General features: G+C 39.7%; 1 protein-coding gene across 2 annotated transcripts in view; it reads left to right on the plus strand.

Moving 5' to 3' along the window:
• Positions 1-16,456, plus strand: part of LOC112557287 (sex peptide receptor-like) — a 149,781-nt gene that overhangs the window by 12,219 nt on the left and 121,106 nt on the right. The window contains exons 1-2 of one of the 2 annotated variants that reach the window (XM_025227051.1): positions 9,297-9,432; positions 9,984-10,038. The gene's annotated coding sequence lies outside the window, so the exon portion shown is untranslated. Of the gene's footprint in view, positions 1-9,296; positions 9,433-9,983; positions 10,039-16,456 lie in introns of those variants that run through there. The other variant, XM_025227050.1, reaches the window with a different exon arrangement.

The raw sequence follows: 16,456 nt of genomic DNA on the forward strand, positions 1-16,456 counted from the left end.
GCTGCTGTCTTTTAGCAGTTCACGAAAAGTTCTATCGCTGCTGAGAACCCTGGGCTTAAAGCGATTGTCTGGCTCCAGACATCTCTCCTGCCATCGCTTCTGTCAGAACCTTTCTTCCTTCGTCCTGAAAGGCGATGAAAAAAGTCAGATTATGTACTCTGTGGTGCTGGCGATACTGTAACTGAATGCTAAGAATAACTCACAACACATTTCTGTCCTTCCCAACCGTTCATTTACCCAACCATCCCTCTACCGCCTGCCCCTCCTCCCCAAAAACCCACTGCATCCCACGCCTGTAAATTTGGCTTTTAAGTAGCATCCTCCACTTTATCTTTTATTGTGACTTCCGTTACAGCCAGGGGTCGCCATCTTGGCTATGGCTCATTGTATCGGCTATGACCTATGGCGAAGTCATAGCACAGGGCAAGACATGAAGCTGGTAAGTAAACCATCGTGGATGTTAGCACTTGGACCTCGGGCTTACTCTAAGTTATCGACTTTTCAGCATGTCTTTCCACGCTGTTTATCTTTCTGGCAATAATTGCTTTCTCCCACCCATCCAAGCTTGGCACTAAATCCGCCATAACGAATGGCGTATTTAAAGAAAAGCGTGTCACGAAAGCTCTGACACTTAAATGCAAGATTGGGTTGGGGGGAACTCATCAAAATGAGGTTTGCTTTGCCTCCATTTTTGTACTCCCCCACATAATAAAGAAATACTTTAAAACAACATTTAGCGTCTTACAACACTAATTATTCTTGGCAGTCTCGGCCTTCGCATTGCAGGTCCTCCTGCTTTGGGTCATGTTGTTTACATGTGTGTTTGTTGGTATCGTGTACTCAACTCTAGCAAAAATTGCCGACCAAGTTTTATCTCATTGTTAATTGAAAATTAGCTAACGATAATGATTAATAATTGTACCTAATTAATAGAATTTCATCTATTTAGTACCTTATTCAACATGAAATCCATCGCCAAAGGGGGACATGGTCTTCACCAGTCTATTTAGCGTGGGTGTCCAGTGTGTGGTTGGTTCAGGTGATTAAAAGGTTAATCTGACAATGACTCACCACAAATAATTCCTGATTTTATTTAATTCTTTAATGTCAATTGTAACTAATTGGTTTGGCATTATTTTGTGTATTTTCCAACAGTTGCATAAAAACACAGACAGAAAAATATGAAATAACTTGTACATGAGTAGGTTCTTGTTTTTAATCTTTAGCTTCTTGTGTTTATTGCTCGTTATTTTTATCTACATGGTTTTTCTCATAGTCATATATTTTTCTACATTTATGACAATATTTTATTTTAGTGCTATTATATATTGAATTAATAAATGTAATTGCTAATACATATATGGCATAAAATAAATATAATAAAATAAATAAAATGAAAAACACATTTGGAGCATATGGACCTAACATTTAAAAAGTCTGTTTCTGTGCTACATAACACGAAGAAGAGTCTCTCGGTATTTTCGGTGATGCCAGGACAGAAACATCGACTCGATGTCCGGTGCTCAAGAAGGTTATTTGAGAGGTGATACCTACTTACATCGATTTGTTAGCTCCATCCTGTCTCGGACGGTGAATTTTTTTTCCCAGGTTTATTAGCACGGTCTTGTGGGTTTCATGCACTCTACTTATCATACCTTACTCTACAAACAAAGAAGAAGAGGAATTATTCATCAGCGTTACACTCTCATATCCACCATATCCTCACAATTTCTGTGCTGTCAACATCATTAATACAATACAGATGAGATGTTAAAGATGTAGAACCAGTCAGATATTGCAGCTCAGGTTTAATTTAAGCATATAGTCTTGAGTGCAATTGTCTGTTCTTCCACATATAACCCTCCTGTGTGAGTTTGTGGGTGTGAGTGAGAGAGAGAAAGGACGAGAAAATGGTGGACATCACAGAATGTAAAGAATCGAAAAATCGAAAGAACAAAGTATTTTAACGGGATTTAAAGGAATTAGCCTCTGTTGGAGCCCTTAAGGCCCCTTTGATCCAACTCTCGACCAAGTGCCAAACTTTGTCAAATATTTGTCCGGTTAAAAATCGTCTTTGATACTCCCAAGAACTGTTACATCCTCATCGGAAACAAGGTGTCTTGGCTGTTAATACCCAGCTCTAACCACTTGATCCTTTGTGAGCTCTGTACAACCATACATGCCCTTATAAACCATATCCCTTTCCCCGATTTTCCTTCGATGTGTAAGTCTTCGTCCCATGATTCGGACCGACAGTTTGAACCGCAAAAGTCTTCAAGTTCCAGGGCAGCACGTGTTCGACTCCTTGTCGATCGATCTTCCCCAATCCCATGATTCCTAAGCGATACGGCTGACATTGTGTGGCAGTTGGGCTTGGGGGTTTTTTCTGCTCTTTCCTTCAATTTTATACTGCATGCCAGCTCATAACGATTGCCGATTTTCCTCCTTTTGCTGATTTCAGGAAAATCTGATTTGACGGAGGAAGAGGCTTGGGTACGGGGGGGTAGTGGAGATTACTGATGTGTATGGTGAATCCAAAATCGACGATGTCTTGTGTGTAGCTGTCTCTGTACAAGCATATCGGTTTCCATTAATGTTCTTGTGGGCTTTATGATTATGCAGCAGGAATTTTCTCTCTTTCTGTCCATCTCACCCTTCGAGTGTGTGAAAATCAAATGAAATTAGGAAATTTTCTTTTTTAGAAAATAAAATTTCCCATACATGATATTTAAGATCAGACTTTGAGCGACCATAATCCAGCATCCCCTTCTACCTCCACCATCCTCATCCCTTTCACATCTTCCATCAATATGCCTCATTGCCCACAGGATGAAATAGTCTGAAGGGGGAGACATTCTTTCTCTCCTCCTCCTCCTCTCCTCCTCCTCATCCTCATCCTCATCCTCCTCATCATCATCATCATCATCAAGAACGCAAATTAGATGCAAATTGAATTGATATGCTTCCCAGATAACCAACCTACAAGCCACTTAAAGCAAGTTTCATAGGCTTGTCAGCACTTTATGAAAAATACAACGATTAACCAAAAGAAGTTTTCTTTGCGTGCACTAAACAACCAAAGATTTATTGCTTTGCACTGGATGCCACAACCTTGGTGACTCAGCTGCTTGTTCGAACTAAAATCCACAAGGACTAATATTGAAAAGAGTGATGCTAGAATACTAGAATGTTGGAACTCCTCAAACCTATTTGCGATTCAAAAATATCTCCAACATCTTGTGCTGAAATGCACTTAATGAACTTCTTAAGCAAAATGTTCATACTTGGTTGATCCCTTTTGGAGGAAGGTATTTAAATCGTTCTTGCATGTTAGGCTTCATTTTTGGTTTTGCATCGGAGACGAAGGGTTAGGTGTATTTGTGTCGCCGTATGGCAACCTGAACTGTCTAATGTTTCCACAAAGTGCATCTGCTGTTGATTTTTTTGTCTAAACTGTTTGATTTACTCAAAAAAGAATTAATAATTCATGGACGATAACGATTAATTGTGCTTAGGAGGAGTGCCCAACATTCCAAGGCGGGTCTGGAAGACAAGTTCTTCTACAGCAGCGTACAGTGAACACAGCATGTTAGCATGTTTCTAAAATGTATTTTTGGATTTTCTTTTTAAAAATCAGTCAAATGTCATTTCGAATGAGTACACTGAACTGCACTTGATGCTAAGAGGAAAGTCCGGCATAAAACAGTTTTATGTTATTTAAAATATTTGCATTTTTAAAAATCAAGATTTTGCATTGTGTTATTAGATAACCGGTTATATAAATAGTGTTCAGGCCTAAAAGTGTTTAACTTACAACTATGTTGTGCAACTCGCCCCAGAGTATTCTAAATGTTTTGAGAAAAGCTTTTTCTCTTCAACACGCTGTGGCAATCACTATGTTCAACTGAGCGTTCACTCTGGCAACAACTCCATCACATGTCCTCGGTCGCTGGGAGGCTTTCTCGGCATCCCTATCCCGACCGTAGAAATCATTTCTAAAGATTGGGAGGGGAGTCTGTGCATGTTTCAAATGTTTGATTTTATGTCGAGTATTTCTTGCTTTTTCACTGACATACCAAGCACACACTTTCATATATATATATAAACACATACATACACACACATAAGTACCTACTGGCATACACACCCTACACGCGCGTACACGCAAACAAACGTATACACATTATGCAAGCAGGCACGCGCGCGTGCACACGCAGACCACCGCCTGTTTACTGGCTCATTCACTCATTCATTCACGTACAGGCATTCACGAGAAGCAGTGTCCTTTCTGTCTGCCCTCTCTATGTCGCCTGTCTCTGATTAATTTGTTTCCTTTCATTTCTGCTTAGTCTAAAGTGTCTCATTCATAGCTGTCTCTCCACGCACTCTATCATCTCCCTCTCTCTGTATGCATTTCCCCCTGCTCTTTCTCTCTCCTTCTCCCTCTTCCTATCTCTCTCTATCTCCCCTTCCCTTCTCTCATCGTCTGACATGCAAATTCATCTAAAACCCTAATCCCATCCTTCCGTCTGCCTCTTAAGAAAGGAGTTAAATATATCACGTGATATCAATGTCCGATGCAAGTGATGGAGGGTATAACCAAGTATAGTTTTTTATTCACGTTTGTTTTAGCTTGTGCAGACAACGGTCAATATCTTTATTCACAGCTTCTCCTAATTAGCAATGGCACTGGTTTGACATCATAACTTTGACCTCAGTGTTGTTGACTTCTTTCTGTAAATAGAATGTTTGTAGTCGTGTACAGGCATTGAAGTATTTACACTGATTTTTACCAGGACATTAGAAACAAAATTGCACCATGCCTGTTCCTTAACGAATTTGACACTGGCTTTTCTAGATAATTAATTGTAATAATTATTTACAAAAAACACATATTTCTGGATATTTTCACTTAATTTTTTCACTCTTTTGGTTGAAGAACTCTGCCCTCTTAGCAAAAATGTTTTTACCACTAAAAATTCTTATTTTAACTGGCATAAATGCTTTTAAAATGATTTATAATGTATTTTAGGCAACCATGGCAGTGAACATGCTTCTGTGTGAACGATTTTCTAGTGGCTGGGCTCCAGAGAACATGGCATGATTCATCCAGGGCCCTTCCACTGCCAAGTTCTTTCACCTTTCTCTTGGACAGAAGTATTTTGACATTGGTTATGGCAATGGTTATGAACGATTTCAGCATTGTAAGTCAGGGATTTTATTCTCATGAAGAATACACATAAAGAAATACCTGAACTGATAACATAGTTTCAGTGTTGTTTTAAAATTTCTGTCACCATGACACTTGTTTCTCCAACAGTGCTGTCAGAAAGACTATACACGAACCTACACGCTTTGTTTATTATTTTTATTCCTGTTTTAAACATAAGCATGCACGCACACATACAGGTATATAACATAATAGTATGCAAGGCAAAATGCTCCTTCAAAATATAAAGAAGTTTGTTACTAAATGGCAGACTTGAGACGAAGATAATTTGTTCAACACTTACATATAACAGTTGGGAAGCATTTTGTGATTCAGCAAAAACTTTATCTGAATAAATATTATTTCTGCCAGAGCAGAAAAGATTTCCACACTTTTGAAACATTGGAAACTCGTCTTTTAGGGCTGTTGCCAATGAAGTGTCGCTGTTGGGAGAATATTGAAATCATTATTCAACTGGAGTGTATGGCAATTTCATTGTATTTCCCATAGGCGTCATCGGAGTATCTTAGTGCATCATGAATTTGGATATCTTTCAATTATTGTAATAAGCACGCGGGAAATGATTGCCTGGTAACAATGCAAATGAGTGAGAACAATCCTTTTCAACAGCTGACAATCTACAACAATAAATAAGTTCAGGATTGAATTTAAACGTCTTTCCATGTTTGTGTCTAAGTAATTTGAACTTAATGAATAGTTTTCGATGTGTTTTTGAAGTTTTCAAAAACAATAATGTCGTTTTAAAAGTTTCTCTAAAAACACAGGAGACACTCCTCTGTCCAGAATTTTCCAGAAAGATGTGTCTCTGTGAAATTTAATGGGGTTTGTGATGTACCACATGCCTAAACATCAACATTGAGATTCGCCCATTTCCTTTCACTTCTTTGAGTGATATATTGCATTCATGCTTTCTTTTAAAATTTGTTTATAAAAACAACAGCAAATTTTTGTTTAGTAAGGCCGGGCTTCCTCCACCTCTGACAGACAATAGTAAGGGATCAACACTCCCAACACAATCCATCGAAAGTTAAGTTCACCGCAAACTTCTCTGGTTTTTTGTTTTTGTTTTTTGAAAAAAAAATTACTGTGGAAGTAAAAACGGTAATGCGAAGCCACAACGTATAGAATGAGACATGATAGCAAAAAATATCGCTGAAAAAAGTAGAGGTTATGATCCAAATTTTTCTCCTTTTATTTTTATTCGTTCTGTGGAGGAGCTACTTGCAATACCACACACGTGAGGCATTTTCTGTAAAGTGTAGATTGGGCTCTGCTACTTTTTGATAGAGTCCGGGGTATTTATAGTTGGCATCTTCACATGAGAATAAATAGCTTTTATAGCCTGACACGCAAGTGTTGCTTGCCGTCCTCGGCCACTGAGTTCACGAAAAGGTCTTACAGAGAACTCTCCTCCCTGCCATGACTAATAGAGATGCTCTTCCAATCCCTCCTTCCCTTCATTAATTTTCAGCTACACGCAAGGCATGCGACACGCACCTGACCTGAGTAGAGCCAAGAGAGAAGAACAGCAAGTCTAGAACTTAAAAATGTTGGTTTAAATTTGGATACTTTGTGGGTATTAGCACACACCCGGGGTAACACCTGTAAGAATCGTCAACAAATATTCTCCGACTTCAACTGTTGTAGCAAAAAATATCTTTGATTCATTTTAATATTTTATTTTTAGCCAGACTCAAGCGAAGACCAGAAACATCTGTACAGGAAAATTCCTGAAACTATTAGAACCACACCATTATTGTTACTTGATTGGAAAACACTCCGAAAACTTCTTTCGTGGCAAAGTAGAGGCCAAGGATCTGAAGAACACAGACAAAATCATTTTGTATGATGGAGGAAGCTCGTACTTCACGACCTGAAGCAGTTCCTCTCATCTTCGATGACGCAGGAAGTTTGGAACGTTCTCCTTGTCAAGCCCAGGAACAGCCACCTCCATCTTTTTTACAAACTTCTCTTTTAATAACTACTTTTTTTAACTGGAGTGCAAAGAATTGCAGCTTTGGCCTTCTCTCAAGTTAATGGTCGATAATTGCAGAGTTTTTTTGCGTGAGAGAAACATGTCAGATTACACACTTCTCTAACAGTGTAATCTTATCTTCCATTGTGCTGTCGATCCTGGACAAGAACGACTTAATAAGGAGACAAAGGAAAACACAGGTTTTATGTTCTGAGTTGGAGATGTTAGAAGGAACACATGCGGCCAGAAGAAAATTAAGTGCATCTAGTGATGGCGGTGGGATATTTTCCCCTCCCAAAAATAAGAATGAATATAAAGAAGAGATATGGTTTCTTTGAAGATAATCTTTTGATCTCCGATTCCTGAAAATTGTCTAGGTTTGCACATACAATGGGTAGAACTTGGAAAACAATTAGTGTGGTAGATGTAATAGTTGGAAATTTTTTCTAAAGATTTCTGTTTTTTCTCTCATCCTTCTTCTTGTTTTTATCCTTCTTCATATTCGTACTGGTTTCATTGCATACCTGGACACTTGATGCACTCGATCTGGTGTAGTACCTGCTAGTGTGCCAAATATTAGTCTCATCTACTCTACTTTTTCCATCGTCCTCTCTTTCTCTCTCACACTCACTTTTCCTGTCATTTACTGCCTCGCAATCTACATCTTTCTTTCACTCATACTCTTTCGTTCTTACTCTTACACACACGCTCTCTCTCTCTCTGTATCTGTCTCATCCTCTAACTTTCCCTGTTTATTTTTTTTTTCATTGCCAACACACCCTTCAGCACTCCCACTTTTCCTTCGCAAACTCTGCACCCTGATAACAAGGCAAAGCCTGCTTCTATCTAATCTAGGGTTCCTCCCATCTTAATTACACTTATCGCATTCTTTATCGTTAACGTTTGAACTGCATCACTGTTTTCATTTCGTGTGTACTAAGGTGCGAGCAGATAGTTTTGATCTGTTGATGTATTGCAGCCGTGAAGATATGTCAGGCAATAGGGGAATGTCTTGAGTGACACGTTTCGGAACAGTTGGAGATAAAATTAAAATACATTTCTTGAAGCGTTCTGACCTCACCCTCCGAAAGCTTCTTCCTCTCGGTTGTCGGTTATTGCGCAGTTAAACAACTGTACAGTTCTTTGCACGTGATACACGTCATCATAGGTAGACAGTCGCGAGACATTTTTCAAGATGACCTTTTCCGTGCTTATCGCAAATCATCGCAGTACTACTTCTTTCTTCAGTTCGTAGTTGTCTCTTGTGCAAACGGCAACAAAATATCAGTTGGTGGAGGTGAAACGAGATAAAATATCATAAATCTCAGTCTTCCGCCTGTGTTTAACAGAACTAAGAGGCTGACGGATGGGAGACAATAGGATGAAACACGAGGATAAAATGGTGGGATTGACAGGTGATTCAGAAGGGAGGATGGTTTTGTTGTCAACTGTTGAGATATTCCGCAATCGCTCTTAAATTATGCACGAGCATGATCCTTTCGGTGGAGAGAAGAAAAAAGACTTCTGTCTCTCGAGAGAGAAACTGAGATAGAGGGAGAGACAGATAAAACACACATATTATATGCGAGTGTGAGAGAGAAACTAAGAGAATTGGCGAATATGTGCACGCAAACTGTTCCATTGCGTGCTTTCACACAGTGCTGGGGCGATTATCTTGTCACGTGACCCATACTGCCAAGAGCAGAGGAGTGGGTCTGATGAGAGCAGGAGGTCATACAAGACCAAGAAAAACCACGCAGGAGAGTTACCTCCACGTGAAGCAGGCCTGCGCCAGCCCTTCACAACCCTTGTTTTTCTTCATCCCGTGTCCTAAACAACTCCCCGCTGACTTCCTGATGAGCACTTGCAAAATTTGCTAGAAAATACCTCGCCGGCACTGAACACGATGCCGAACCGCTTTGACTTTGGACAAAGGAAGCGTGTTGCAACCGAAAGGAAAAGTTTATTTTTGAACAAACTTGCTGCTGCATGTTTTGCTCCACGACAAGAGAAGCAAAACAAAACAAAACAAAACAAAACATGTAGTGCAGGCAGAAGCGGCTGATCGACTGTCTCATGATGTGGCGAGGTGGGTTCTCGGAGAACATAAGACATCAGGGGCAAGAAGGCAAGCAACCTTTTGTTTTCTGGAGTCAGGATTCTGGGGTATCGACTCGGCGAGTTTGCGGTATCTGTGACTGGATTGAGAATCCATCTAGGTTATGAGGTAAGCGGCACAGATGCCAGGATTTGTTCCAGACGTTTGGTCGGGGCTGGTGATTGGTGTCTCTGTGCTCTCTCTCTATCTTACATTCAAAAATACTGATATTATTGTAAATATCAGCCACTCACATATGCAATGGATGGTTTTTCTGTGTGCTTTCCATCCAGCATTCAAAACAGACCTGTTCAATAAAGGAGATAGGGTCGAGTTCTTTCTCTCTCTCCGGTCCCCGTTCCCCCCCAGACACACATCACACTGAGGAAGTCGACCTGAACCGTCAAGTTTCCACAGCAATGGCTTCTGGGGACAAAAAAAATCCATAAGCAAGCTATTTGCAAGTTTTAAAGAAAGTTTTAAAAACAGATTAGCAACCAAAACACGGATTCAGCTTAAAAATGCATTTTCTATTACATATTGTATTATTATTAGTATCAAATCAATTGTTCTTACTGTTGTTCCGACATTCGTTCGCACTTCTCCGAAAAACAACAGGTTAAGTAAGGTACAGAAGGCTTCAATATATTTCATCTTTGTTTTACTTTTGTTGCTTTCAGAAATCGACATCTGCTCAACGGTGGAATTTTTTCCTGGCTTTGATCACTACAAGAAGTGAGTGCCTTCTTTTTCTCCTATTATTTTTCATATTCATTTTTATTCCTTTGTCACTCCATCTGTTCCCTTGTCCATTCATATGCCGAGCTTTTCCTACTCACAGGCTATCGTACCCCGTTCTGTCAATGCATTTGTTTCCATCAGTCATTGAGTAGCACTTCCTGAGATATTGATGCCCTAAGGGCCGAATTCCACACAGTTTGATTGTGATGGATCACATTTTAATAAAAAAAAAAACACAACTTACATTTCCAGAACAGCTTGAAGCCCTTGCACCATGTGCATTTGATTATAAATGATTTAATGTGACGAAAGAAATCACCAACTCGCAAATTTCTGGGAAAATAACGTTTGAGAGAGTGAAAGAAGAGAAAAATCTTATCAAAGGCAAAGCATTTCGCCAGCTTGTAAGTGTAGACTTGGACGGGACTGTTTGTTCAGAAAGCTTTGGTGTGTTTTGCTTGCTGTTGGTGAAACAGCTTTTCCTTTCCTTCAGTGTCACCCCAGCTTACTAATTTGATCAACGAAACTTTGTATCTATTCCATCCACTTCCCCCTTCTGAAGCCTTCCTCATCGCAGCTTTTAAAATTATACCCTAACAGCAATGTCGATGTGTCCTTCAAATAATAAATTGAAATAAAGAATACAAGTTAATTGGAACCAGCAGGGGCTAATTAACGAAAGTAATCTTAAAATTACGCAATTTATCAAAAATACTGTAGAAACTTGGAAATTCGAGACACTGGCCGTGACATTTCCCTTGTTGCTGACATGGTGTTACACTTGGGAACAAGTGGATGACGCATGCGCACACGTGAATAGTAGACCGTTAACCGCCCACGCTAGCTGAAGTCTGTCTTTTTGAAAAGGTGAGATTCCCTCAAGTATGTCAAGTACTAGTTCTATGTCTCTACATCAACAAGACCTCGGCAGGGCTGGTAATCGTAGACCTGCCCCTCCCCAATCATCAAGATAAGTTCTAAAAACTTACATCGCGCATGGCAGTACTTTTCTCAAATTCTCATTTTTTTTTAAATCAGTGCACTGGTTTTTGAAAGGGCATGTCATGGTATGATAAAGCAATCGACTCTGCACGAGTGTCCATTTACCTTACCTTCAACATTTTCATGACATTTCCTATAAGAGAACTTCGAAATCGCAAACTTGTAGACGGGGTTGAAAGGGTCGCATGCTATTAAATATTTATGCTGCCTAGGTTTTGTTCAGAAGATTTTTAGGTCCAGATCACTTCCTAGAAGATACTTTATCAGAAACAAATGTCACCTCAAAAAACTTTCTCTAGTCACATTCTGTCTTTTTTTAACCATCAATTTTGACCTCATCTGCATTACCGAAGACCTTGTAGAAGGTACTCAATAGACACTGAGATATACCCAAATAAACCGTAGACAAGTTTTCGAACAAACACTGGAAGACATCTGTAGACAAGGTAGAAAAAGTGCACAGCAGCATCTATACAAAAATCAACAGATCGTAAGCACAAGGACCATAAGCATATATAAACAGGAAACATCCAGAATCCTACATACAATCACCTGATGGCAATCTTGTTCAAGGACGTGTTCAGCATGCACTTGCCCAGGAACATTAGCATTGAGGACAACAGCTCTTCCAGCAGACTGTCAAAGTTCTTTGTTGCCGCCGTATTGCAAATTGGGTGGGGAAGTAAATCTTGTTTGCTGGGTGATACAGAGAGAGAAAAAAATTATTCTGAAAAAGTATCACGAGAAGTTCTTCTTCACTTCAATGCATCGACCATAGGAACAGTGAATAACTCAGAATTAGGTCGAGACATTTGCAGGCCCAAGAGAAAAGTTTCGACGCAGGGAAAGAAGAGGCTTTCAAACGCCGAACATATTTCACAAGATGAAGATATCTGCAAAATATAGTGTCAATACGTCATCACTGAACTTGCTAAGTCTCAGCAAACTTTTTTGTCCTTATTGATTCGATCATGAGACTTACAAAGACACATTAAACTGGAAAGCAACATATAGGAATCGAGGACAGTTTACATGAGACAGACAGAGAAAAAGGGAGAAGACACTATTTTCGTCAGCCTTACCTCATAGCTAGCATCTCTCTTTTGTTCATCTCTCACTCTTTCCTAGTTCTCCCTGATGTCTTTTGTGCATCTTTCTCTCTATGTCTTTCTATCAAGTGCTTGGAACAAAGAGTTTGGAGATAACATCAAATTCTGTCATCCAAGACTTTACACTTGCAATCGCAACATACATCTTATTTTACAATAAACCGATTATGAGTCTTTTTTACTAGATAATAACGGCAGATGCCTACTATCTGCTTACTTAATGTTGTAACCTAATGCATCCTGGTTGTAATTAGAGAATGTGTCTACGTGCAAAAGGAATTAGACACCCATCCTCTCTCTGTCTCTTACTCCAAGTTTATTTTATTTGTGCTCTTTGCCCCTTTATGTCGTAGTTATCCTGCTATGACCATCAGCACCGTATCCACCATAACCATCCTCTCTGTCCATATTGACCACTGGTATTTCCTCCTATTGCTCAGTAATCTTAGGTAATAAATGTCTGTTAAGCTACTCTTTGTGCGCACGTCCCTCGTTATTAGTTAGGCAATTGTATAAATAAATCTCTTAAGTACCACAAGCAGCACCGGAATACTCTATTCCTATAATAATCCTGAAAATATCCGTATATTTAACTCCTCTAATGCTCCTGTAATATTCCGACAATACCTTTACTTTCCTGTGAGTAAGGTCGTAGTGCAGTGGATAACGTGCTTGCCTCTACGCCAGTGAGACTCAGTTGTTCTGGGTTCGTATCCCGGCTCCGACACACCCCTCTCTATGGGTGCGACACTTGTTTATATGTCTCATTGTCTTTGGGTTCCTCTAAAAGCTACAGTTTCCTTCAGTGTGCGCGCGTGTATCTGTATTCATGCTTGTGTGCACGTTTATGAATATATATCTGATCTCCTACCTAAAAGGGTGTGTGCTTGTTTGCCTGTATGTAAAATGTTTTGAGTCCTGCTGATTCTGGAGAAAGGAGCTGTATAAATGCTCTTATTATTGTTGTAATTTTTATTCATTGTCATCGAGGAAGCGCTGCTACTTTAGTCTGTTTTCGTTACAACAGCTACCACCATTGTCTTTTCGGTCAAATCTTTAAAAGAAAGATGTAAAACAAAGGTGCTCTAAGTAAGGGGGGTGGGTTATTTACTGATTACTCCAAGAAACAGGACAGAACCCTAAGCTCACCTTTCAAAGTGTGGCATTTGTCACTTTTAAGAGGGTTGGTGAGGGTAATCGTTTCGAACAAAGCAAGCGCGAAACTGATATAGAGGAGATGCAGTAGTCATCTGAGCACATAATCGCGGAGTAAGAACCGTTAGTTTGCTTGACGGCAGCCTAGCCCCTCGAGCCCTCTCACACGATACCCGTTCTCAACCCTCGTCCTCATGCAACAGACGACTGCAAATGAGGAGGATGTAGACGCTGCCCGCGACAGCTCGCATACGATACCTCAGATCAATGTTGAAGGCTCGACAAGGGCTGGGAGAGACAGAGAGATGCCAACAGTTATCTCCGCAGGCGAGGGCACAGCATGGCGGCGCCAGGTCGGGGTAACTCAGACAGTTGGGGATGCTGTCGGTTACGTCCCTTGACCAGCATGTAATTGGGGATGTAGATGCGATGATTCAACATGCAGAGGATGCATGGGCTCTGACAACACAGACTCGTCAAACTTAATAAGGTAGGACCAAAAAAATTCATGAAGAATGAAAAGATGCTGTCGACCTTCCCTGCCACTTTCTTGGAAATTAAACTGATCAGACAAAAACAAACAAACAAACAAGAAATAAGGGACATGTTCAGCTCAAGTGGTTGAAAAATTATCTGGCAAGAAACTGTGCACATGGCAACAACGAGAGATGCAAGAGCTGACACCACTCTGACTAGAAAAAAGCCAGTTGTTAGATATTAAAAATATTTGCCAAAATGGAAAAACAAAATATGAAATTATAAATTATATGTCTTACGTTAATGATTAATTTTTGTACCACATAATCTAAAAAAAAAAACTTTAAGAAAAAAAATTACAGAGATAAAAAAGAGACAACCTGATTTACTGCTGTTACAGAAAAGTTGGTTTTTTGTTTCTGTTGTGACCCACCAACAAAAAAAACAAAAAAAGAAAAAACTAAAGCAACGTGTCATGATTTGCAAAAGAGAAAAACCTGAGTTATTTGCTTGGATTAGGCCGGCACTAACAGGTTTGAAGAAGTAATGCACTCAAGTAATTTGTTCCTCTCGTTGTAGAAATCTTTTTATTCCATTCAACACTCTCTTCAATGCGAGTCCCAGTGACGAATGGAAGGGTTACCACATTGCAAAATTGCTTCTCTGTTGAGCTGAAAAGAATAAAACTAATGGAGGGGCAAAATGACGGAGCAATGTCATGTTTCATTAGTTGAGGCTGAGGCTGGCCGTTATTCTCTCCTTTTCTCAGTCTTTCTCGCTACTGGCAAAAGCCCTGTCTATCACTTGTCTATAGTGCTTGCGTCCTCGAGTGTCTTTTACTGTCACTTTTTTCTTTAACACTAAAAAACACACTTTACACACACTTTCTCACACACACACTTTCACACACACACACACACTAAAAGAATGGAGGAGAACTGGTCCAGTCCCTGGATATTAGCAATCTTTAAACTGCAAATACGCGATCCATTCTGTTTTGCTGTAAAAAGTATAATCTTCTAATAAGATCAAGTGTCAGACTCCTTCGAGCCAACGAGAATAATTAATTTACTTATGTCGGATTTCTTAAAGCCGGCTATCTACTCAAAGAAAAGATGTCATCCGGAAATTGCTCCAAAGAAGTTGATGAAGAGAAGGAAAAAAGATATTGATCTTGCAGCGACATAAATAACAGAGTAAAAAATATCAGGCTGCTTTGAACCTTAACTGGACATGAGAGTTTTCAAATTGAATATTATTTTTTTTCCCTCAGCTTCTTCAAGTTCTAACAGATTTGAAACTCGTAAAGTTTATGTATGTCCCAAGATGGATGAATTATTACAGCAATGTCAGTGATAGCCATGGTGATGGTGGAAAATTTCAAGTACATAAGTATACACATTGACTCTCTCTTTCTTCCTCTCTCTCTCTCGATCTGTGTGTGTTGGTTGAAGGGGATGGGGAGATGGTGTGGAAGCTTGTCGTGTCCTTTAAGACATCTCACAGCCCACTTCTTAAGTATTGTCTTCTTCGTCATGATGGTGGATGCCTTAGGTGACTGCTGGCGATGACAGGGACAACTGTTCAGTCTTCGGAGACTAAAGGCAGTAACCAGACTTTTCCAGACAGGTATCTGCTGGTGACAGATGACTGAGCTCTAAACCCCAGTATGATGGAGGCAGCTTGTCAGCGGCATGTGACGAGTTTGGTCTGACCATCAGGACCAAGAAGACCAAAGTCATCCTCCAGCTCGCCCCGTGGAAACCTTACTAGGAACAACTTATTAGTGATCTCACCCACGACCTCTAGACCTATCATCACAGTCACTTAATTTTTAGTTTATTTAATTTATTTTTTTTTGTAAAGTTATGGTCATCAACGGTCTCCAGAAAAACCAACGATCAAGAGAGAGAGAGAGAGAGAGCGTGTGTATCTGGTTTAGAGTGTGTGTTTGTGCGAGTGTATGTGAATGTATGTAAAGTGTGATTGTGTGTGTGAGAGGGGTTGATATTCATATTTATCAGACGAACTTATTTTCCATCTTGAAAAGAGCGATCTGTGCTTGAATCTTTTTCAGCCTTGTGCTGTTTTCAAGGATTTAAAGTATTTTTCTTTCTGTATGTAGAGTTGTCCGGAAGCGACGAAGTTAGTTCTAAAGTGCTGGAGGCTTGACTAGGGGCTGGACATGTTGAAATGTCAGCTTGAAACTCTTTCAGCCTGTCATGCCTAACCCTCAGCCCTTAGAACTGTCCTCCCTGCTGTGCGACTGCTGTGACTGAAAGGAAAACAGAGACTCTCAAAAGAACTCGGCATCGTAGAATCCTTACTAACCCCGGGCTGCTTTACCCGCAAAATTGCTGCTCTACTCGCTGTAACAAATTTGTAATCGACCTGCAGAAGGTGACTTTAACCGTGCTATTATGGGTAAAACAGAATTAACTTTAACATTTTTTTCAAGTAATACTAAAATAAAAACCCAAAATTTTTCTGCACTTTTATTTCTTCATTAGTTTATCTTTTAAGATTAAGTGAAAAAACCCTCATACAATACATTTCGTTACTAATATTCAATTAATTATAATGTAAGTTTACATTTACGTGTGCATTATTGATATAATATCTCAATGTTTGTGAAAAAAGCACGAGAAAAGAGTGATTGACAGAGAATG

Source organism: Pomacea canaliculata, linkage group LG2, assembly GCF_003073045.1.
Source record: "Pomacea canaliculata isolate SZHN2017 linkage group LG2, ASM307304v1, whole genome shotgun sequence".
NCBI classification, from domain to species: domain Eukaryota; kingdom Metazoa; phylum Mollusca; class Gastropoda; order Architaenioglossa; family Ampullariidae; genus Pomacea; species Pomacea canaliculata.